General features: G+C 36.6%; 1 protein-coding gene and 1 long non-coding RNA gene across 6 annotated transcripts in view; one reads left to right on the top strand and one right to left on the bottom strand.

Annotated features, from left to right (window-relative positions):
* The window catches only part of LOC129035760 (uncharacterized), a 365,251-nt gene that overhangs the window by 815 nt on the left and 339,963 nt on the right, over positions 1-24,473 (bottom strand). For both annotated transcript variants that reach the window (XR_008502326.2, XR_008502325.1), the window contains one exon: positions 1,108-1,145. This is a non-coding gene — a long non-coding RNA (uncharacterized LOC129035760). The remainder of the gene's footprint in view (positions 1-1,107; positions 1,146-24,473) is intronic.
* Positions 1-24,473, top strand: part of NAA11 (N-alpha-acetyltransferase 11, NatA catalytic subunit) — a 99,475-nt gene that overhangs the window by 18,276 nt on the left and 56,726 nt on the right. Inside the window, exons 2-3 of one of the 4 annotated variants that reach the window (XR_008502324.1) lie at positions 13,704-13,812; positions 17,048-19,151. The exons of 1 other annotated variant lie outside the window; for it this stretch is intronic. The gene's annotated coding sequence lies outside the window, so the exon portion shown is untranslated. Of the gene's footprint in view, positions 1-13,703; positions 13,813-17,047; positions 19,152-24,473 lie in introns of those variants that run through there. 2 more of the 4 variants (XR_008502323.1, XR_008502322.1) reach the window with 2 other exon arrangements.

The following is a 24,473-nucleotide window of genomic DNA, read 5'->3' as shown; positions in this document are numbered from 1 at the left end:
GAAAATAGAATTTTCTTTCTGGATTGTTCTAGTCTCTTACAATATAAATAAAATTAAATTGTTTGTGCAAAATTATTCTTAGCAAAGGATATTATAGTTGAATTCGCCATAGGAAACAAGCAATATACTCCCTTCTTACATTGTGGTTATTGTTTTGAGGTTTTATGTGTCTCCCAGCTCTATCAGGTTTTATGTATCTCTACCATTTGTTTTACCTTTGTCTCATTATTTTTTAGCTTTTGGGTGATTTCTTATAAAAGAAGAGGAAAGATCATAGTTCCTACTCCATAATTTTTAAACCAGAAATCATATGTAGCTTTTTGATCTTCTAATAATCATGTGTATGTAAAGAACATATAAGGCTCATATTCTACCGTATAAAAGAAAAAATCCTCAGCCAAAGCTAAAAATGCAGAACTTGTTACACATAAGAACATTTTCCAACTTCTGAGTATATCTGAATGGCTCTAGTTTTAGATTTTCCCCATGGTTTAGAGATGTTTTTATTTTTCAAAGACAAATCATCTGTTCTCAAGACTGTTTTCTTTGTTTGTTTTCTGATGTCTTCCTAGATGCACAGTGTACTGAAATGTTGAGATACTACCTTCAGAGCAGAAAATAGATTCTCCCAATCATATCTTATCCTCTTATCCTCCAAAGCTCCCAGTTTGCCAGTGAAGTAACATGAAAGTTGATATAGATAAATACTGTGTCCGTAATCCCAATTGAGAGCACACTCATCTCTTAAACAGTTCTGTCAACTGGGATTTATCTGCATGGAAGGCATATAAAGCATCGTTTACATAAATAACTTGGAGTTTTGGGTTGGACCTATATCAGGGATGAGTAACTGCCCTGGAGTATACCTATTAAATCAATCACCAGGTTCAAACAATCAGAAAAGCATTGACTATAGCCATACAAAACTTGATCACAACATAATCTTCCTCTGCTTCTTGATGAGGTAACAAAATATGCTGTGTTCATTGAACAGCTGCTTTCATAAGGAGAGCAATAATGAAAAAATCTTCCAGAACCTTCAGCACTTGCCCATGAAAACAAGGTTTCCAGTGAGAAAATTAAAATGCCAACAAGATTTATACTTACCTATGCAGATGTCCTGTGGTCTTAAACATGTTGTATTCCTTTTAAAATGTAAGAAACAGACACAATGTCATTTTTCAAAGTACTGTTATTGAAAAATAAAAGTTATAACCATGATTTCTGTTATGGGCTGAATTTTGTCCCTCCCAAAATTCATGTGTGAACTTCTAATTCCCACTCTCTCAGAATGTAACTATTTGGACATAACACCTTTAAAGAAATAATTAAGTTAAAATGAAGCCATTAGGATGGGCCCAATCTGATTTGACTAGTATCCTTATAATAAGAGGAGATTAGACACAGATAACACCTAGAGAGGGAAGACTGTGTGAAGATACAGGGAGAAAATGGCCATCTGCAAGCCAAGGAGAGAGGCCTTAGAAAATCAACTCAGCCAACACCTTGATCTCAGGCTTCTAGCATCCCAAACTGGGAGACTATATATTTCTGTCATTTAAGCCACACAGTCTGTGGTATTTTGTTATTACAGCCCTTAAAAGCAAATGCAATACAGTTCTCTTTCTTGTTTAAAGATAAATAAGGAAATGAAGATAGAAAGGCCCAAAGTTAAGTCATCTCTAACTTGCTCAGACATCCAGCTTTTCATTGATTCCATATGGAAATCAATGTTCCCTTAATTGCTTGAATTTTGGCTGTGAATATTCTTCCATCATAACTTCTCTATTAAGAAGAGTGAAATGTCAGATAGTTGGAACAGGGCTTGCCAGAGCTGCATAAAGCAAGCATGAAAGCATATTCCCCAGGGAAACATCTGTTTTTATAAATGAGTTAACTCTGAAGAAGTAGACATGTAAGTAGTATAGGCTAATTAATTTCAAAGGGGATGTAAAGAAGAGAAATGTACAAATTACTAGTAGAAAAAATGATGAAAACTAGATTTTTGAGGATTATTATGTTATACCATTTGAGAGTCTTTCAATATACCTAGAAAATGAGGAAGATGCCTGTTTGAGATCCTCTTATTAAAGAGGAGAAAGCTTTTTTCTCACCATTCTATTCTTTTAAGGGTCCTTATAATAGATAATCAAATGATAAGATCACATCTTCTTGCTTCTATGTTCATATGAAAAGATTCCCCATCTCACTGCTTCCTATCAAATGAGAGCAGGAAGTGAAAAAAGCTTTTGTGAACCAGGACATCCCACAGGTAAAACAAACATGTGCCAGCATCCTACCCAGATGCACAGCTTAGGAAGAAGGCCCTGTTCATTGAGCCATACCAGCTTTTCTAGAGAAATTGAACAATCTTTCAAATGATATGTAAAATTTTAGGCACATAAAACTTCTAGATCTCAGAAATGAACTGATGACTGTACTGCCATGGCAGTCATGTTTTACTTTGTGAAATATGTGGAATATAATTTTCTAAAAGGCAGTATAGTATTAGGAGTCTTGTTTTCCAAGATTTTTGAATAAATATTTAAGCTCTATGTAAAGTATTTTACCTTAGTTATTAATCACCACTTTATTTGCATACATGGTGGGGGAAGAGCCTCTATTTGAAGATAAAGTCTATCTATGGCCTAACCTGGTCATATGTCAGAGGTGATTCAGAAAAGACATGGGTCAGTCCCGGCAGCATTCTCTACATGAAGAACCAAAGAACATCCTGAGAAAGAATTCAGCCCATGAAGACAGGTGACTGCTACTATGACAGAGACATGAGGTACCACTGCCAGTCTGGGGACAGCTTCTTAGTGCATCACGTGGGACGTGGTGGGTAGAGAAAGAAATGTAGTCTCTTTATTCCTAGGATTATATTCACCTATGTCTGCTCCTTGCCACAGGAACCCTGGCATCTCATTATGACACCTTTTCACTGACAGAGTTCTTTTAATTTGCACCAAAACAGGTATAGCATACTCAAGATATTAGGGCAAGGGGCTCAAGAGGGGTTCTCAAATCACTCTTACAGTCTGCCTGAAACCAGCACCCCCACCGTCACTACCTAGATTCAAGTGTTTCATTGGGTTTAATACTCTCATACACATAATTTCTAGGTAGTGTGACCATATAAAAATCCCAAAAAGGATATTTTTGAGGATGAAATGGAGCAGTAAAAGTAGTAAAAATTATATAATTTCTTTGAAATATGTATATTGGGCTTACAATTTAATATCATCTCATTGGCTGTTCAATGAACTTTATTCATTGCTGAAAATATAAAAATATTCTTGCCAAAATATAGAACTAACATTTCTGTTATTAAAACAAAATTAAAAATGTCTTTATATGAATTATTTGAACCTTAAAAAATAAATGGGATAATTATTTTTGGTTCACATACACATTCTTAATCATTTTCTTAGCCTGTACCTGTTTCTAACATTGTGTCATTGGCAATTTTCTGAATAATATATTTTGCAATGTTGTGCTGTTTTACATTTTTTAATAAAATTGCTTGCAATTTTCTTCAAATTTGTATTTTGTGATGAATACAGTTTAAATCGCTGACACTCAAGTTGACTCTGCTCTGTAGACCATAATTTTTTAACTGAGAAACTACTATCTACAGATGCTGAGGTTCGTGATAAGATCAGAGAAAATTTGGCTAAATAAAGGATCTTCTCAATTCTAATTTTATTGAAATATGTAAATATCTCAGTCCAAATATGTTAACAATTAAAAGACAAAAGAGGTGCAAAAACAGAAAAACAAATGATGGTTGAAGAGCTGTCGAGCTGTCACTAAGAAAAGTATGCCATAGAGCAGAGGAAAAATAACAAAATGAATCAACATGAGTTTTTAAAAAGTAGTAAAACAATCATATATTAAAAACAAAAATGTGATATAAAGATGAAAGAGGTCAGAAAATGTGTGGAGATTTCTTTCTCAGTGAGGCCATCCAGGCTTATTAGAGACATTCTAATCATTTTGATCTTTAAGTGAAAAGGTCTGTGTTTTCATACTCTTACTTCTTTTGGTTCCGATGCCAATCTGCAAACTTATTCTCAGCAACTTTTAAACCTACCAAGGAGTCTGACAGAGTGGTAACGTCCATTATCCAAGTCAAAAGAATACCAATTACATTCTTCTCCCAAAACAAAAAGGGAAGCATTATTGACTTAATTCTAGAAGGTTGCCCAAATGTTTTATCTCAGACCAAAGCCTATCTGCTCCAAGGAGCCTTCCTATCTGAACAGCTAGCTACTTTCAAATGGCACTGTGTTCCTTTCCCGTCTCCCCTTAAAAATTCCCAGTTCACCAATTCTCTCACTGTTATCTTGATCATCACTGTGATTAACAAAGGTCAAGAAGAGCGGGCGTAGTGATGCGCACCTATGGTCCCAGGCTTCCTTGGAGTTTGAGGCTGCAGTGATCATGATTATGCCACTGCACTCCAGCCTGAGTGATAGAGCAAGACCCCTACTCAAATTAATGTAAAATAAAATAATAAATGAACAAAGGCCAAGAAGAAATGATCAAATTTGCATCTGAAAATAAAGAAAAGTGAGTGTCTTTGCAATGTTTTTCAGATGGTCCATCCTAGCAGTAAAAACTGACCTGTACATTTATCTCTTACGTTGTTTCCTTCCCAGTTAGGACTGCTTTTTTGCATGCTTTTTGAAAATATTTATGTTGGGAGGTTTATATAATAATAATAAAAAAAAGGCCTTGAGAGAACAGGAATGAAAAGGGAAGGATGCACAAATTAAAAAGTCAAGATGGCAAATATATTACTTTTGGTGTATATTTTAAGCAGCTGTAACAACAACAACAACAACAACAAAAACCCTAAAATTCAAAGTCTCAAACAAAATAGAATTTTATTTCTGTCTTATCTAATGATCCAGGGATGAGAATTTCCAGGCCAGCAGGGAAGCTCCTTCCCTATAGATATCTTGTTACTCTTCCATTTCCTCCAGTGTTCTTCTCTGTATTGGTTGAGGTTGGATTACACATACTAGTCCATGTTCCATTTTGTAAGAAGGGAAAAAGAGATTAAGTGGCAAGCAAGCAATTTCTTCTTTAAACCATTTTACTTGGAAGTTACACATATCACTTTTATTATGAAGTAGTTGATGCTATAGATATGAAATGTATGTGAATATGTATACACACAAATATATATACATATATAATGCAAATATACATATCTAGAATTAAGAAATATACATTATATACACATATATTTATACAGTCTCAGAATGAAATGACACAAAAAAATGAGACTTTGTTATGAAGGATTTGGGTGTCTTTGTAGAAAACATATTTAAAGTTTGTCAGATTAATATTAGTCAGCAACTGCACATCCCTTTTCATTTTGTCCTACCATCATTTTGATTGTTTATAGATTTTTACACTTGCAACCTAAACTTAACAAGAATAAATCAGTGACATTTTCCTTGAATACTTATTGTATAGAAGAATTAATAATACCTCTCACAGAAAAGAATACCAATACATTTGGGAAGATTGACAGAAGGAAAGAGAAGATATGATTTAGATCTTCAGAAGAGAAGGAAGATCTAGATCTTTTGTGAAAAATTCACAAAGTTATTCAAAGCAGAAATCTGTAATATCATTTCAATTTCTATTCTATGGTATCAATCTACATTAAGTGCATATTTCAAAACAAAATCCCTCTGATGCCCTTGTATCCCATATACACATTTATACTCTCAAAATGTTCCATATGTCATTTCATAAAATTATTTATGTATTTCTACGAATGCAGGGCCAAATAAACCAACTAAATAGAATAAGAGGAAATTAGTTTGGCCAGTCTTTTATTTTTCTCTAGTTCTGCTATGGAAGCATTTTAGCATCTATCGTTTTTAAAAGAAATAGAAGATTCCTTAAAGTAAGGCTGACTGCCTTCCATTCCAGACAAAATAATGTTAAACCTCTTTTAGAATACAGTAAATTGTAAGATAAAATTAGCTGTTGTTGTAAAGGGTAACTTTGCCCTGCAAAGTTAAATTAAATTCAAGTATTTTTTTGTGAGCTATTATAAAATGGATGTGGCTCCTCCACGTTTGGTCCCTCGTTTAGCTAGAGCCCTTGTGCTTGTTGGTCCCCATGCTGGAGCTCTTCTGCTTTTCCATGGGTGCCCAGCTTTTATCACTACCATGTACAGAAGTATTTTTAACTTATTGTATTTTCTTCTTAAAGACCTTGAACTGAGGAGCTAGAAGTGGATTCTATCACCAAGAAATGAGCCTGAAGTAAAATCACTTCCTCTGGTTAATCTGCATTACAATTTATTTAATGCTGATAAACAGGAATTGACATATTATCGATCAAAAAATTGTATCAAAGAAATATATTTAACAGCATGAGGTAAATGCTAAGTGTCTCTTGATTAGTATAGATGATCAATATTTTAGAAACAGAGGTAGGAAAGATCATTGTGCACAGGACTATTCAAGGAACTCTTCATAGTGGAATGCAATAGAGATGGGCAGATTTCAACAAGGTAGAGAAGCAAGTGGAAAGAAAAATAAAGTTGGAGGGGAGGATATTCTGATCAAATTCTTCAACCATCTGTCTTAAAACTTCTCCACAATAATATGAAATGTTTATTCAGTACTTACTCTGTGGCAGGCATTTTATAAAGATTATTTCATGTGAACTAACAATACACTTTTGACTTGAGTGCCAAGATAATCTCCACTTTAGATACATGGATTCTGATGCATAGATCAGTTTGCTAATTCATTTAAGGTGACATAGCTAATAAGTGGCAGATTCATGATGCAAACCCGTGTGTGACTCTGGAATTCACATGCTTAACCACTGTAATATAAGGACATTCTTACTGCAAAGTCATGGAGCGCATCCCTTTGAGAATCTCACTTCTACTATCAGTGATTACCTTTCAGGCCCTTATCATACCTGACATGAACTGCTATTACAACCTTCTTAAAATATGGATTCTCTAATTTTAATATCCATCTCTCTAGCTTATCCTTCATAATGGCCACCTCATGTTCTGCTCATTCTTTCCCTATTCAAAACCTTTTAGAGGCTCCCAATGCATTAAAAAAACACACACACTTAAATAACCTCTTTTGATGTCCTCATGTAACCCAATTTACTTCTCAACATTTTTGCCCTCCCTACTGCTCACTCTACTTCATATCAGATTAATTTATGTACTTGCTTGTCTTTCCCATTAGATTTCCAATTACTTAAGGATAGAAGAAATGCCTTCTCTTCCTGCCCTGTATAGTTCTTAGCAAAATTCCAAACATATGGTGGACATTTATCAAATGTTTGCTTCTTTGAATTTTGCTGAATCGGCATGTTGTAAGCATAATGAGTAGTTTGTGTTGACTAAGGCAGATAAGATATGAAGGGAAGAAGCAATAGAAGTGCAGGGTAGGGGGGCCATATTGTGGGGGCACATCAAAGATCAATGTCAGAAGTTGGGACTTTAACTTGAAATAGGCAACAAAATGTGCTTTGAGATGAAACATGTTAAAGTATATGGCAAGGTATAAAACCAAATTTCATTGTAATATTCCCTCTGTTGCCATTCTTTCTTCCCACATACAAATGGCATGCATTTTGCCTAACACCTTAGGAAAATCATTGCCTACATCCTGTGAATGAAGCAGTTGTCAATGTTATTCCATGTCATTTTTACAAATTCTCAAGATAGTTCTACTTTTTCAGTGCCTGTGAATAATTGCCCCTAAGAGCATCAATGTCTCTTTGAGAAGGTACAACAGATTGCCACTAGTATTATAATTGGGCATGTTAAAGCATGACATTTCCATCACCTGAAAGCGAATGGGGAAACCAAGCTGAACCAGGCCAGAGCTCATTGGCAGTGGTGGCTGGTTCAGACTTACTAGCACCTGTCACTTGCAGTCTCCATTGCTAACAAAATCATTCCTTAGATATTGTAGAGTCACATCAAGATGTTAGAGTTACCATCTCTTGAGGAAGCAGAATGTCCTGGTATCTACAATATGAGAATAGATTCCTCCTGGCTACTCTCCAGGTTAAGGTCACAATCCTAATATTGACAAAGTTGCTTCCTTTGAGATTCTTTATCCATAAAATGAGGAAACAATGCTTATATGCGCTATCCAACAGTTTTTATTTTGGGGTTTTTGTTTGTTTGGAGTGGAGAGGAGGAAGTGTCAACTGATATAAAATAAATATCAAAAAAATTTAAAGTATAAACCAACATTTGATATAAAAAACTTTTTTAAAATAATCAAATTGTGTAATTAGTCAGAGGTATAAAGTCAAACCATAAGTACAACATTGGGGTCTTGATATTCTTATAAGCCTTTTTAGTCTCTTTCTGCTGGACAAATGATGGGTCTATGAGAAGATAGCCTGATAGCCTCTGTAAACTTCCAAAGTCTTTCATCTTGTTGTTATGAAACTTCTCCGTCTTTCAGAAATGTAATGAGGCAGCATTATATAGAGCAAGGGACTCAGGGCTGGGCATAAGCATCATGAAGACTAGGCACTGGTGTGTAGAAAGTCTCAACTTCTCTATGCCTCAGTTTTCTTATTGGTAAAATATAGCAGGTAAATAAAATCATTGCAGGAGTCTTTACCTGCTCTAAAGTTTAGTGATTCTGTGATAGCAAATTTTCTCAAAATCAGTCTCACAAGTAAGAAAAATGTTGAATGTATATTTGGTGACAGTCTGACAGTATATCCATGGACTTTCTGTGTGTTCCATTGTTAGTTCCTAATAAAGATAAGTAAGATTTAGTCCTTGCTCTCAAGACATTTATAACCTAGTAAGTAGAAGAAGACAAAGGCATTTAACATAAAGCAAAATGTAATCAACTATTACTTGAATCCAAAGAGAAATAAAATATAGTCAAGTAAAATCAGTGGAGAACATGTTATTAAAGTGTTAACATTTGATTTTGTTAAGGGATCTTTGGGATGTCCCTTTCCTGGATGGAAACCTCTGTGGCGGATGACACCTTTGCCAGTTTTGCTTGGGCCCACTGGACTCATTTCACCCACTTGGCCAGTAGGCTGCACTCGGCTCATACCACTGGTCTGGGTCTCATGCTTGCCAAGGGCGTGTATCCCATGCCTGCCAAGGGCGAGTCAGGCATGGAACAGTGAGGGGTGTGTGAGCGAGTGTGGGGTCTGGCCACTGTGCACAGTCAGACACACCAACTGCTGCAGTGGGGTGGGAACTCCAGGTGCTGGCACTGATGCTGGCTCTCTGCAAGGCTACAGCCAGACCAGGCGCACCACAAGCAGCTTCCACAGCTGGCACTAAGGAATGCAGTGGTGCCTGGAATCTTGGAGATGCCAGGAACCACAGGATCCCAAAGAGGGAGTCACAGCCCTGGCTTGGGGAGCTCCTAGGTCTGGGATCCCCAAAGGGCCACAACTCTTCTCTCCTTTTCTTCTCTCGCAACCTGGCAAGCAAGGGACATGTTTCAGGCCTGTTCGTGTTACTGCTCTTTTAGCCTCACCATTCAGTGGGTCCCGAGTTCTTGTCATGTGACCAGGAAGAATGAGATATGCAGACAAGTGAAGGGTGAGCAAGACGAAGAGGAGCGTTATTCGGCAATAGAACAGCTCAGGGGAGACCTGCAGGGGGCAGCTCCTTTCTGCAGCCAGGGTGTCCGGATGTGTTCAGCTCCTAGCAGAGAGGATAGCACCTCTCTTCAGGCAGGTAGTCCCAACAAGTGTTCAGCTCCCAGCAGAAAACGTAGCTCCTCTCTGCAGCTGGTCTTCCCATCATCTGCTCTACTCTGGCTGAGCCGTGGGCTTTTATCTGCCTCAGTGGGGAGGAAGTACATGCTGATTGGTCCATGGGCAGCCATTGGTGGGCCCAGAAAAGGCCCCACAAATTCCCACTGTGGTCTGCAGGACTGGCAGCCTGCCCCCCAGCCTTCAGGCCCTCCCTAGCCTGAAGGTGGGGCCTCAACAGGGACCCACCCCCTTCCACACAGGAGCCTGTCTGCCTCCTGCTGCTGTCCATGGCACCCAGGCTGCTTGAGCCAAGGGGCACCTGCAGGCCAGCGCCCAGCTGCCCTCACCCTCCCTTCCACTCCCCCCACCACATGCTTATTGGCACCTAAAGTCTGCAGGGGGCTGAGGCATGAGGGGGCTGGCATGTCAGCACTACCCCGAGTGAGTGCACACCTGGATGGGGTGTGACAGCACCTGGGCTTGGCCCCAACCCTGCTCTGAGATTGGAGCAGGCACAGGAATGAGGAGAGGCAAGTCAGTGGGAGCAGACACTGCCAAGCCTGAGGGGACAGGGGTGCCTTCCTGGGCTCCTGAGGGTGCAAAGTGCAGAGATGCCCAGGCCCTGCGTTTGGGAGGATGGAGCTCTCGCCCACTCCATGGAGTGTGTGGCAGCCCCAGCTGCACCTCCTCACAATCCGGGGCCAGGGCTCCAGGTCCTCGCTGAGGCCCTCTCTGCCCACTCCTCTGTGCCTGACCACACTGCTCCCCATCCAGTGGGTGGCTCAGCCTGGCTCCATCACAGTAGCTCCCAGCGCGGTGGGCTCCACGGAGGCTCTCGCTTGTCCCTAGTTCCCGCCAGCTCTGTGGAGTGCAGCACCACTCCGGGCCCAGTTCTGCCTCCTCCCCACACCCTCCCCACAGCGGTGGCAGGCGACAGCAGCAACTGCATGGCCAGGGTGCAGAGCAGCAGAGGCTCTGGACCTGGGAGCACGTCCTGCCTGGCCTCAGGAAGGTGGGAGCAGTGCAGTCCGCTGCTCAGGGACACAGGGCACAGGGGACCCACTGCTGCCATTGATGATGCTCCCACAGCCGCTCCTGCTGCCACTGCCTGTGCCTCCCTGATGACAGCAGCTGCTCTGTATGGTCTGCCGCTGCCATTAATTTAAGCCTTGAAGAATCAATAGCCTTAGTCATAAATGGGGATTAGATGGGAGTGGGAATTCAGGAGCACACAATAACAAAGGAAAAACATTCAATGGTCTATGGGTGGGGATAAATGTTAAATCATAGGGCATTCTATGACAACACTGAGCAGTAGAATTTGGCATACTGGCTTCTGGGAGACAAGAACTAAGATAGGCTAGGACAAAGAAAAGAGAGCCTTCAATGCCAGACACAAGAGTTCAGAGGTAATGGGGTCCATGGTCAATTTTTGAGCAAGGGAATTAAATGAGAAGGTTAAAACTGTACTTGAAACTGAGTATCAATTGAAGATTGAATGCTGAAATTAATGAGGAGCGCTTTCCCAGATAAGGAAGGCCAAGGTGTGAATCTGGCTGCAGAGGTAAGAACAGAAATAAAGGGAGGTACATTCTAAAGCGCTCTGTTTTATAAATGTTCTGTAAGTGCCTAATAAGTTCTAGGCACTGGGTAAGGTGTAGGAATACAAAGATGAACAAAATATTGTCCTCTGTCAAGAATGGCTTATTGGTTAAAAGGATGACTTCCAGAAGTTGAAGCTTGGCTTCATAGTTTTAAGCTGTGTAACTCTGGACAAGTTGCTTACCTTCTTTGTGCCTTAATTTCCTTATGTGTAAAAAGGGGATAATTAGTAACATTCATCAAACTATTATGATGAAGATTAACTAGGTCAATGTAAGGCAGAAGATTTTCTGTCATATAATACAGGATTCAGTATATATTTGCTACTTCTACTTCCACTTCCACACAGAATTACACAGAATGAAGTAATTTCAGAAGGAAGAATTTGGTTTGGTGAAAGTAAGATATTTCAAATAGCAAAATAAAAGAAAAGGGATATTTTTTAAAAGTGGTAAGGATCCATTTATTAATATTAGCTTAGCTCGAGAATGAATATAAACAACTGGAGAGGCTTCACCTAATCTAATACTTTAAAGACATGTTATTTCTCAGAGGAATAGAACTCTCAGAGCAGAAGAACAAATTATATATTTTATATTAAATCAATAAGAAGTTCATGGTTATAATAACTCAATCTGTTCTGCATTACTTTATCAATGATGGAGATAGAAAATACTATGAGAAGCATGATACTTTATCCTTGACTAGTTTTTCTAAGCTGTCTTTTTAAATTGAACAGCAAGGAGTTTTTGCAATTGAAGATTGTTTATACTACCCATTTAATGTCTAGCATTTTGAACATTTTCTCTCCTGCTTTTTTAAAGTAATACAATTTCCCAGTGTTTAGCACAGGGGATACTATGGTTTGGGGGGAAAACCAGCTCCTGAGAGTTTAAGTTTATCTCCAGGTCCTTCCTTATGTGTCTAAAAGTAAACTCTGGAGTACTATTGCGAGTAGCATTATCAAAGTTGCTTTTGTATGTCAGCATTTATTTTAGTTTTGTTGTCAAAGATCATGCAGTTTTTTTGTTTCTATTTATCAGCCTAAATATCCCTTAGTCAACAATCTTTTCTGAAAGCCTTTAATCCTGAAACAGATTTCCTGAGCAAGATGGAGTTAAATAAAACACTCATTTTCTAGGACTTGGAACATTTGTCCTAATTTCACACCTTATGCTGCAGCTCAGTCAGTGCTTGAAAGGCAAAGCATGCAGCCAAAAAGCAAGTTCCAGCATCACCTCTTCTATTGCACTGCACCTTTTGACTCCCTAAGACAGAATAAGGTGCAGTAACATGCCTCTTTGCTTTACAGTGAAGCAGTATTTGGTTTATGTCAAAATCAGAGACCTGAAGAAAGATGCTTAATTTACATGCAAACCCTGTTTCAAACCCTGTCTACTATATTCTTTCTGAGACTCTTTATTGTTTCAAAAATAATTCTCAAAGTAGCTTCAGTAATGGAAAGCAATTTATTCACACAGCAAATATTTATTAAACACTTATTATATCCATATCACTGAAATCACTATAATATGAGGTGAGGGAATGGGGATGAACTATAGGCATAAATTACACAAAAATAGGCAATAAGAAGGTTTTTCCTTCAAGAGTTCAGAATCTAGTTGAAAATATAAATAAGAGTACACAAAGTGTATATTATTAGAAAACTATGGATCATCATTTTTCATTTTTAGCATCATGTCTATTTTCAGATACACAGAAATGCTTATAGATATTTAAATTTAAAATCCTCTTTCCTCAAGGATACAGAGTAATGTTTAATTTATTTATAATAAACTGGATAAAAGAACCTTAGAGAGTGATTTGAACAAAGCCACCAGATAGAAACAAAAGACAGGAATCTTTCCTAGCAAATATTAGAAATACCAAAGATTAAATGAAACTGATTTTAATAAACAATGATTTGTTTCTAATTCACATTTAGACATGTTCATAAACATGCCTTTTATGATAGCCAAAATTTGATTTGGATATGCATTGTCTCTATCCTTATTTAGCAATGTGTATATAAACTTCTATTTCTTTCCCAATCACTGATGTAGGAAAATCAGTATGTGCCCTCCACAAAAATTGGTTAATTGTTTGAATCTAGTTTTCGCAGCTAGATTCTTCTTTACCCTGTATTTCTGTTCGTTGATTGTAGGGTATGTTCAAAGGGAGACCATGTGGTAATGAGTCCAAAGGGCTTATGAGTCATAGGCTAAAACCTTAGCAACTGGCAGATAAGCTGTGCTTAAAATTTAGAAATGGGCTCAGCATTGATGTACTATGGAACCCATATCTGGAATTTCTACTTAGTCCATTTTGTCCTATTACAACAGAATACCACAGACTGAGTGATTTACAGTTATGGAGGCCAGGAAGTTCAATATCAAGGTGGTGGCATCTGGCAAGGGCCTTCTTGCTGCATCATCCCATGAAGGTGAGAAGGTAAGAGAGGGTTTGAGAGCAATGGGGACAAAGGGTCCAACTCATTATTTTATCAGGACACCACCCCTGAGATAACTAATCCATTCCTGAGATAATGGCATTAATCCATTCAGGAGGGCAGAGATGTCATGATCTAATCCTCTCTTAAAGATCCCACCTCTTAACACTGTTGCACTGAGAATTTAGTTTTCAACACATGAATTTTGGGGGACACATTTAAACCATACCATGCCTTTAAAAAGGAAGTTTGTGGAGGAGAGAAAAATGGACCAGTTGGTCATTCGATTTCTTACTTGTTCATTACCATATTCTCATTAGATTGAGTTTAATCCATTTGATATATTTTCTGGGTTGACCATGTAAACATAACTAGCATAGTGGTTAAGAACATGGACTTGAACCAAATTTGCCAAGTTTGAACCATGCTTTTGCCATATAAGCTTGAATAATTTTCTTCACTTCTGTCTTCATTTTCCTTGTCTGTATAATTAAAATAATGGTATCAACTTCCAAATGCTTTGGGAAAATTAATTGACTTGATATAGGTAAAGTTTTTAGAGCAGTGTCTGTCCATTTTAAGCATCTCTAAGATTTTGCCATTACTATATTGTTATTCCTTAAAATATTATTGGGATTCTCTACTGTAACTTTTTGCTTCACATACAATATTAGTAGAGCCAAGAAAAGTTGGCAGCACGAAATAAGAGAAGATCAGAGTCTTTCCCTTTGTTTTTAAACACTAAGGTAACTATTTTTTAAAATGTCTAATTTCTATGACATGACCAGTCACCAAAGTTTTTCTTTCCTGTGGTTTAAATGAGGTCTACTTCAGTAATCACAATTTAGCAAGAAGTCAACAGAGGGAATGCAAAACACAGTGTTAAAAAAAACTTTCACTCTTATTTATACAACAGTTTATATTGAGTGTTAATATTTAAATTCTTTAAAAAACTATACTTTTTTCTTTATTTCATCAATATAGACAACAAATAATTTCTTTTGTCTATTTAAAAAGAAGAAAAACAGTAGATAAGCAGAGAAATTTAACACTCCTCTGAAATCTAAACATAGCATTTTTTTAATCAAAAACAACAGGTTAATCCTGGCTTTGGAGTCAGAGAAATCATACTAAAATGCATACAGTGTGATTCATTCAAAACCTGAATATAGCAACATATAATCCTATAAAGCCACGGAGATTTTTAGATCAAAGCAAAAAAGGTAAATCAAACCTGAAATGAATGGATTAACAGAAATGGGAGTGTTACTGTAATATTCCTTTGTATTGAGTAACAGAGAAGCAGATTTTGTCAAATCTTGCTTTCTAATTCCCATCTGGAAAAGCCTTGCTCTGGAAATGAACAGGTTTGAAGGAATGCCTTTGACATCTGTAAAGTTAAAAAGCATCAATAATTGGAATGGGCTTAATCCCTCATTCAACAGCAGGTACTTTATACGCAATCATAAGAAGTGATGAAAGTCAGGCACAGATGTACAAATTGTTAGATTTAATCAGATTGGTCCTCTACCCCTGGTTTAGTCTATTCTGTTTTAGCTTCTATTTAACCTGAGTTAATGGAAAGAGATGGTCATGTATGTAAGGAACAAATCCAGGTCAAAAATCAGTTTGGAGATGTCGGGTGACAACTGAGTTTAACCCATGAACCACCAGATATAGAAAGTTTTCATTAACAGTTCTTTGTGTATCATCATTCATACTAGTCTATATTAAACTGATTCTGTGAAAAGGGCCTAGTGTTTGCTTCTCTGAGATTCTGCAATAAGAAGAGTCTGTGTGTCAAAGAGAAACAATAGTGGGTGGTAGGGGCAAAATAAACAGAGGAAGTAGACCTGAGACTTAGGGGTTGACAACACCAACTGTTTCTGATGTCTAAAATATTTATTGGAGCAGCACACACATTTAGATGCTCTGAAATTTATTCTGTTTTCACAGTTCCAGCTGTTCAAGTAGCCATCTCTCTCTCCAAATAGTGGTATAGAGATGGAGAAAAGAAGATGAAATTTGTAATTGCACAATCAAATTACAGTATGGATTTAACTAGAAATTGATTCAAAAACTTATGCTTATCTGCCCACATCTCAAATTTTGGGGAAGCATTTTAATTTCAATTATTTACTATTACTATGTCATATTGGAAGTCTAAAGAAAAACTTGAAAATACTATATAACATGTTTCATCAGAACGTCTAAGCATATTATTGCCTACTAGATTCTTTTTTATTTTACATTTATTTATTTGTTTGTTTGTTTTTTGAGACAGAGTTTCACTTTTGCTGCCCAGGCTGGAGTGCATTGGGGTGATCTTGGCTCACCGCAACCTCTGCCTTCCAGGTTCAAGCGATTCTCCTGCCTCAGCCACCCGAGTAGCTGGGATTACAGGCATGTACCACCACGCCCAGCTAATTTTGCATTTTTAGTAGAGACGGGGTTTCTCTATGTTGGTCAGGCTGGTCTCCAACACCTGACCTCAGGTGATCCACCCGCCTCAGCCTCCCAAAGTGTTGGGATTACAGGCATGAGCCACCACGCCCGGCCCAATTCTTTTTTATTTTTAATTTTGAGACAGGGTCTCACTCTTTTCTCATGCTGGAGTAGACAGGCACCATCATAGTTCACTTCAGCCTCGATCTCTTGGGCTGAAGTGATCCTCCTGCCTCAGACTCCCTAGTAGCTGGGACTACAGTTACACACCACCATGCCCAGCTGATTTTTGTGTTTTTTGTAGAGACAGGATCTCAATATGTTGCCCAGGCTGGTCCCCAACTCCTGGTCTTAAGCAATCCTCTGGTCTCAGCCTCCCAAAGTCCTGGGATTATAGGCGTAAACCACCGCACCTGGCCCAGATTCTTTATATGGTGCTGTACACGCTCTTTTAAAATAAACCAAAAACTTGGATAATAAATTATATAAGAACTAATACTACTAGAAATGGTACTATTTTATTTTGTTTCCCCATTTGTAGTAAAACTTTTTTTCAAACTCAGTAATATATGTGAATGTGCTTTTTATTTCTAACATGCCATATTGTACATACATATTAGTTGTCAGTATTGTACTTCCACAATGATAGAAATATCTTAAAATTAAGGAATTTAATAGTCAAATAGAGATTTACATTCAGAGAAAAGAAAAATACCCTTTTCAGTTTTGTCTCATTTTCATGCAAATAATTTTTGTTCTTACTCCCCCATCTTCATTAAATCTTAATTTCAGTATAAAAAATCTGCAAACTCCATATGCAGCAAGTTCTCTCCCTCTTCTGACCTCAATCATACACAAAACTTTAAAACAGAATTATTTCTTACCATATGGGATCTGAGACTAAGATCAAACCCAACCTAGACAAATGCCATGCAGCAAGTTGACAACTGTTCCTGGAGTCCTGGGCAATGCCTGGGAGAGTGCCTGCCAGGGCCTACTGTTTTCAAACGAGTTTCATTTCTCTAACAATTTAAATCTGCCAAGAAGAAACCGAGACAATCAAGCTTCGTGCCAAAAAGCCCCAAGCTTAAGCGAGAGATGTATCCTCTCTTTAGCCTGCTGATGAGAGAGAGAGCAGAGGGAGAGGAAAGGATAAAGATTCATAATGAGTAGGACAGAGGCTCATATGCTTTTGGAATGCCACAACAGGACAATTTCTGGCCCTGATGATGTTACTTTGTTGAGCTTCATATCTTGAATAGAGCACACCGTTTTCCTTTTTCTGTTCTAAGTTCCATTACATTTGGGATTGAGTATTATCTATGCCATATCTTCCTCCCATTTCCCCATCCTAACCCTCCCATAACTGTGTCAACCAAAGAAACATCCTACTAGAGAGGCTCCTGGTTCAATTTTGGACATAAAATCTTGGGACCAAGGAAACCTTCCTGGAGAGACCCAGCATTCTCTGCTGTCAGTTTCCTGACCCTTTGCTTCTTTATATCACCTCAAATTCACCTTCAAAAAGGAAGTAAACAAGAAAGTGAGAATATCTATCATATGGACTACAATTTGTGAGAAAAGGAGAGCACAAGAGAGGGCCTGGTGGTCGCTTTCTACCCCAAAGAGCCATATGCACTGAGAACGGCTGAGAACCTCCTCTGCCAACCCAGCAGCAGCCTTCCTAACACCTTGTGTTTGAGAAATGAGAGACCTACTGTTTATTATCACAGGTCCAGGTGGTAAAAATCCAAAGTTTATCCAAGCAGATATCTTCAATCGTAATACCAAATGACAATAAATTGAGGTAAAATGTTGCTGTTGCAAATCTACAAATGAGCTATACTGTGTACTATTTTGAGGTAAAACATTTTCAGAACTACAAATTTATGATCCTTCTAGGAGCTGAAATATAATCTTTTGAATCATACTGTTCTGAATTCAAATCCCAGCTTCCCACCAACTAGCTGTGTGACTGAGCAATTTATTTATAAATTGTCTGGGTTCTGGCTTTTTCTTCACAAGGAACATCAAAAACATATTTCACAGGGTAATTTCGTGAGGATAAAAAAATGAGATAATTGATGTAAAGCACATAGAACTATTGCAAAGTTATCACTGCTGCATGGTAAGCACTTAGTAAATAATGGCTATTAGTAGTTTTCAATTTGGGATAAATGTATGATGTTAAATGAATTTGCTTACTTTGGCCTTAAGACAATCACTGCAAATATTTTGCTTTTGAAATTGTTTTGAGATTTTTCTCTCAATTGCCTTCCATTTACCCTGAAAAATCCATTACTTATGACATGATATCAGAGTCATGTAGAAGGCAGATTAGAAAGAAGAGCTTTATAATCACAACTGAGAGGGAATTTGAAATCCACATTGTGCTGGGAATAAACTGAGACACCTTTCTGGAGGACAATTTGGCAATGTCTGTCAAAGCAATCAGAATTTCATTTCTAGGGATGTGCCAAAGGGCATTATGAAGATATAGCTCTAGTGATATTCATTGCAATTTTTAAAAAATTAAAACCATTTCTATGTCCCTTGACAGAAGATTGTTTAAATATATTATGATACATCATACCAGTGGAATGTTATGTAGCCATTAAAAATATTGTAGAAAAATATTGAATGACATAAATAATAATCATTTAATAAGTGAAAAAGTATACTGAAGACAATATTACAGTATCCTGTTTTTCACAGAGAAAAAGTCTTCAGAGGATATACACCAAAATATTAACATCTTACATCAGCATGGTAGGATTATGAATGATTTTATTTTAAGGTTTCTGTTCTTGATTTTCTGAAATTTAAATGATTGTTTTGAACAAACATGTATTGTTTAGTAATTTTTAAATAATATAAAATAAATTTACTTGAGTTTTAAATTTTGCTATTTCATTGAAAATTCAGAAATGTAAATAATGATGTCTATAAAGCCAAGCATAAATCCACACACAAATTTATCCACACACATTTATTCATATTTTCTCTAAAATGCCAGTATATTGGTACATACTATGTTTGCATACACAAGCATACTAACAGATGAAAAATTCCTACCAATTTCTCATAGAAAATCTGTGTGTTTCTTCAAATATTCATTTAAATTCCAATTTAAAGCTGTATTTAAGAAATAGTTGCAGCATATCTTTTAATGCCTCTTCCTTGTAAAGTCTTCAAATGCTGCTGACCTTGCATAATAATTTTTTTCTTACAACATATTAATTATTGTTCTGGCACCTCTGGCCTACTCATGAAATCAATGAAGTGTGAAATGCCTCTGTGCAGAGTAATATTTCATATTTTGTACTTTATGTATTAATTACTTTTCTGTTTCTGCTAATACAGTCTGGGGGAAAAAACACCCCATTCTGTAATGAGGTGTCAGTGGGGAAAGAAGGAAAACAGCAAACAATTCTGATTTGCTGACCTATCGAAAGCTGCTAAGAGAAGAAAGAGAATCTTCTGCACCAGTTCCCTCTGCTGAGAGTGTCTCCTTCTGTAAGCCTGCTACTTAGCAAGTGAGGGGCCTTCTCATAGTGGAGCCTGGCTTTCTTGTGTTTAAAATAACAGATGTGAATTTTGAGAAGCAAGTCACTGAAGTCACACCTCATTGTTTTGAGCCTGACATATAAAATAAAATCCAAAATCCAAAGTTCAACTCAGTGTCAACCAAAGATGGAATACAGAGTGCAATTAAAATATTTAACAATTTACCAAATTATAATCTGCAAAGAGAAAAAAATGTGGGAAAATGCTAGTCTATTAAGATTCTATTTAGTTGTCACTTCAGCTGTCCAACAGTTAAAATATAAATCAGTATGACAATCTGAAAGCAGCAGTTTTAATCCTGAATTCCAGGGGTGCTATCTCTCTCCCTCTCCCTCTTTCTCTCACTCACACACAGACACACACACATGCCAGTCATTCGGCCTGAACAGAAAAATTCAGGTGTGACATTTCTTGATTCAAGAGCTGTGTTAAGCAGTTATAAAGCTGATGTAATTTACAGCAAATAATAAAGCTAACCTAAGAGATCTCAGCCTCAATTTGCTAAAACTTATTACACCTCATTGGCCACTGAATAGCCAAAAGAAGAAAAAAGAAAAAAAAACTTATCTGAATAAGAGACTTGACAAGTATTAGCCTAGTGAGAAATGATTGGCTTAAAATTGCTCTGGCTACATCGAAAGGTTCAGATTAACACTATTTATGATGTTATGATTTCCTATTTCCTGAGTTATGTCAAAGCCAAAGGAGCTACTGGAACTATACTAATGAGTCGATAGATGTTTTCAGATGTCTGTTTGACTCCTGAGTCTAATTAAATGTCTTAATATGACATATGTGGTTCTCCACTGAATATCCCAGCTGTGGAATTAATATGTTACAAAAATACACATACACAATTATCTCAAACTACAGTGAGTTTGAGGTTATAAATATAGCAATTATATTGAATTCACTAACATAGCACTTTGTAAAGTGCTATAAACATGCTAAATAAATGACCAAGAATGTGTGACTATTAATAACTAGCCTCTTGTTAATGACACCTCAAAGCCTTGTGAAGGAGAGTGCACTACTTTGGTTTTGTACCATACCATCTTTAATCCATATTTTTCATGAGAATTTTTTTGTAGCAACATGTATTCCCATGTGCCAAAATGTTTTGGGGGTGATGGGGGTAAAGAACTCATGGGCAAAATGTTATGATGTCAAAGAAAAGTAACAAATGGCTGGTTTACCCTAAATTAACAACCCAGTCCAAAATAATTCTGACAATCTCAGAAGTTATTCTATAATGGTAAATTTGGTGAGGTGAAATATTTGCCCACAGCTTTCAAAAATTTCCATTATGTATTAGCAGATATGTAATACATATTCTTTATAATACAAATCCCTTATTGACAGTGATTATACTCGAAAAGAAATAAAAATTTAAAAAGTTATTTGAGTGAGTCACAGCATTTTTACATGTGTATCAATCAATTGTAATCTCATGTGACTGGAGATTCTCAGATCTGTTAACTTTCTGAAATATGATTCAGATATTAAAAATTACATTCATGACTAAAGAAGTAGGAGACATTCAGATATATTAAACACAAATCTATAACACACATATACTTTGAAACATCTATAAACACTTTCTTTAAGAAACATGTAGAATACACAAGGCAAACATCCCTTCACCTTATTCGCCCACCTCATCCTCATTGCTCAAGCATTTATTATTAAGAGGTTGGTGTGTATTTGCTTTCTATTTTAGATTGCTTACTGTGTCACAATTTGTATACTGGCACAGTTTATTCATTTATTAAGAAATCAAGTGTGTATATTAGGATGATTTTAAGTAAGTTTAAAAGTAATCATTTCAGCCATTGTGGGTTTGTAGAATTCTCTTAAATTTAGTTGATCTGAGGATTATTAAAGAAAATGAGCAACATATGTTCTGCTTAGAATACAGACAGTACAATTTCAGAGTAAAATCAAGAGACTGTTGAATAGAAAGAGGACAAAGGTTAATGTTGGGAAGCAGAAATCACTTCTCATAAATCACTGGCTTATAAAAATAAAATGCTTATCCTTTCCTTTTGTTCAAGGTGTAATTGTCCATCCTTGATGCTACCTATGGCAGTTATATAATACACTGTTGGGAGAAAAAAATGGAATATTTGAATGCCTAAGGATGCATGCAGTATCATTCTACCAAAGCTTCCAACATTGAAGTGTTTGTATTATTAACACCCTCTAAAATTTACTATAGTGACTAATTTGCTATAGTTACTAGACAGAAATCATGTAGCATGATTTACACTACTACAAAATCTTTACTAACTTGGGCACTGTAAATTTGATCATTTAATAATTTAGTACTAAATCTCTTCTTTTAATGAAAGGAGAGTGATCATGATTATTATTAATGCTATTTTTAGTTTTAAATTATGCCATTATGATAAAACATTCTACTTAATTTAATATTTCAACTCAAAATTAATTTCCAAAGTCTTTAACTCTAGTCAGTCTGCATAATTACAAGGTATTGTAATACTCTTGCAATTGAATTTCAGAAGTGCATTTAACAATAGGGAATGTTAAGTGAATATCTCATTTAGGTATTGCAGCTTAGAGTTGCTCTTGGTTTTTCAGACTTCCAACAGACAGCATTCTAAATCAGAAATTTTTTAATTTTTGAAGAAAAGATAAACAATAGACAAAGCCATTTATATCTGTTTCTGATAAAAACACTGCATAGTTTTAAAGTGCTGTGATGAATAGTCTGTGTGTTCTTTCAGATCAGTGCTTTTGAAAAATAAACAACAGTTAACATGTCACTTCAGAATGCTCTCATGTGCCACTTTCATCCAATTTATGGCATCTGATAAATAGAAAAGTGAATTTCAACATTTTGTTGAAAGCAGTAGTTGTTTCACATGCTGACAGGTGTTAGTGTAAAAGCAACTTGCAACTTAAGACCACCATCTACTGGTTCTGTCCAATGCTGCAAAAGCTACAGTGTAATATCTAACTGATTGATTTTAAATGCACCCCACTAAAGAATCTACCAGCACTCTTTCAAAAATTTGCTAAATTAGTCACCTACCTCCTAACCAATACTTTAATATTCAGTGTGTACATTCTTAAAGACCTCAATCATTCTTCAAGACATCAATCATTCTTTAACAAACAACAATAACTAGAATCTGTTATGCTAGAGGCTGTTACCTATGATGACTAATGGTAGATTTTTTAAAAATAATCAACCTGATACTCTTGAATCAGACTTGATTGATAGACATGGATATCAAAATTTATGCTGTACCTCAGAGGAAGATACCTATGACAGTCAAGATTCGATTTAAGAACTAAATAGAAAAATATTTTGTTGATGAGACTCCTTTATACTGATTCATATTGCCTTCCATTACTCCAGAGCCATGGTTAAGCATTGACTTTGGTGGGACACTATAGCCCTGAAAGGGACATGGGATTGTTACTTAGGGTCACAACCTCTGTAGAACCTTTCAAATTAATATGATTAGTAATTTACAGAGTTGGATAAAAGTTGAGCAAAATTTCTCAAGAGTTTGCTGCCTTAGGGCTGTTGCCTCCCAACTGGAGTTTTATTTTTAAATAAACTCTAAACTTTGGGTTTAGAGACAAAGTATTGCATTTATCAAAGTTTTGTTTCTTTCATGTACTGCCCCATCTACCCTGAAAAGATGTAATTTCTTGTTTTCCAAGTTCCTCAATCACTTCATTCATTCATTCATTCAACCAATATTTGTTAAAAGCCCTAAGCTCTGTGGCAGGTAAAAGGGACGGATAGGTAAGGAAAAAATATAATTCCAATTAACATAACAGGATTAAATATATTTATTTATTTATATGTTCTGTGGTTCCACAAAGAATTAAAGCATACCACTATAACCAATTTTCTAGTACAGATATTTTTAAAAACTTTTGGAATTTTGCAAAATTATATATCTCCCTCCCCAACTTCTACCACTTGAATGATATGCATAGATTTTGAGACCACATTTTATCACAGACAGATACAGTGACTATACAGCTCTTCTAAGCCCTCTGCTTCTCTATATATGTTTGAAATTAGCATATACCCTTAGAGATTTTTTGTTGGTGTGTGTGATTTGTTCCATTATTTTCTTAGTTACCCAGACTTGAAATTCTGCCTTTGCTTTTCTGATTAAAATAGAAGCAATCAAACAGAAATTTCATCTTACCAACACAAAATATACCAATCTACCTGCATTACTACCTGTAATCTCTGCCTTTCTTGCTCTTACAATAGAAGATGTGGTCCTCTTATCAAAGCCTAGGTCTCCCCTGTACACTCCACCACTTTCCAGCCTTCTAAAAAAAGTTACCTTCCATAATTATGACATTATTAACTTTTCTTCCTCCATTTGATCATTTTCATTAGCAATAAAAAAACCTGTAGGTTTGTGCATTAAAAAAAAACTTCTTGACATTTTACTCACTACTATCCCTTTATACTACACCCTTCACAGTGAAAATTCTTGACAAGGTTGTCTGTAGTCTCTTCTCTATTGCATTACCTTCTATTTTCTCCTCAACTAATTCCTGTAGGCTTTCTGCCTCACCTTCCACTGAGATTGCACATTGAGATCACCAATGATTTGCATGTTTTCACATCCAACAGTAACACTTTTGCTCT

The sequence above is a fragment of the Pongo pygmaeus genome, chromosome 3 (genome assembly GCF_028885625.2).
Source record: "Pongo pygmaeus isolate AG05252 chromosome 3, NHGRI_mPonPyg2-v2.0_pri, whole genome shotgun sequence".
Taxonomy (NCBI): domain Eukaryota; kingdom Metazoa; phylum Chordata; class Mammalia; order Primates; family Hominidae; genus Pongo; species Pongo pygmaeus.
This window is presented reverse-complemented; position numbering and strand designations above follow the sequence as displayed.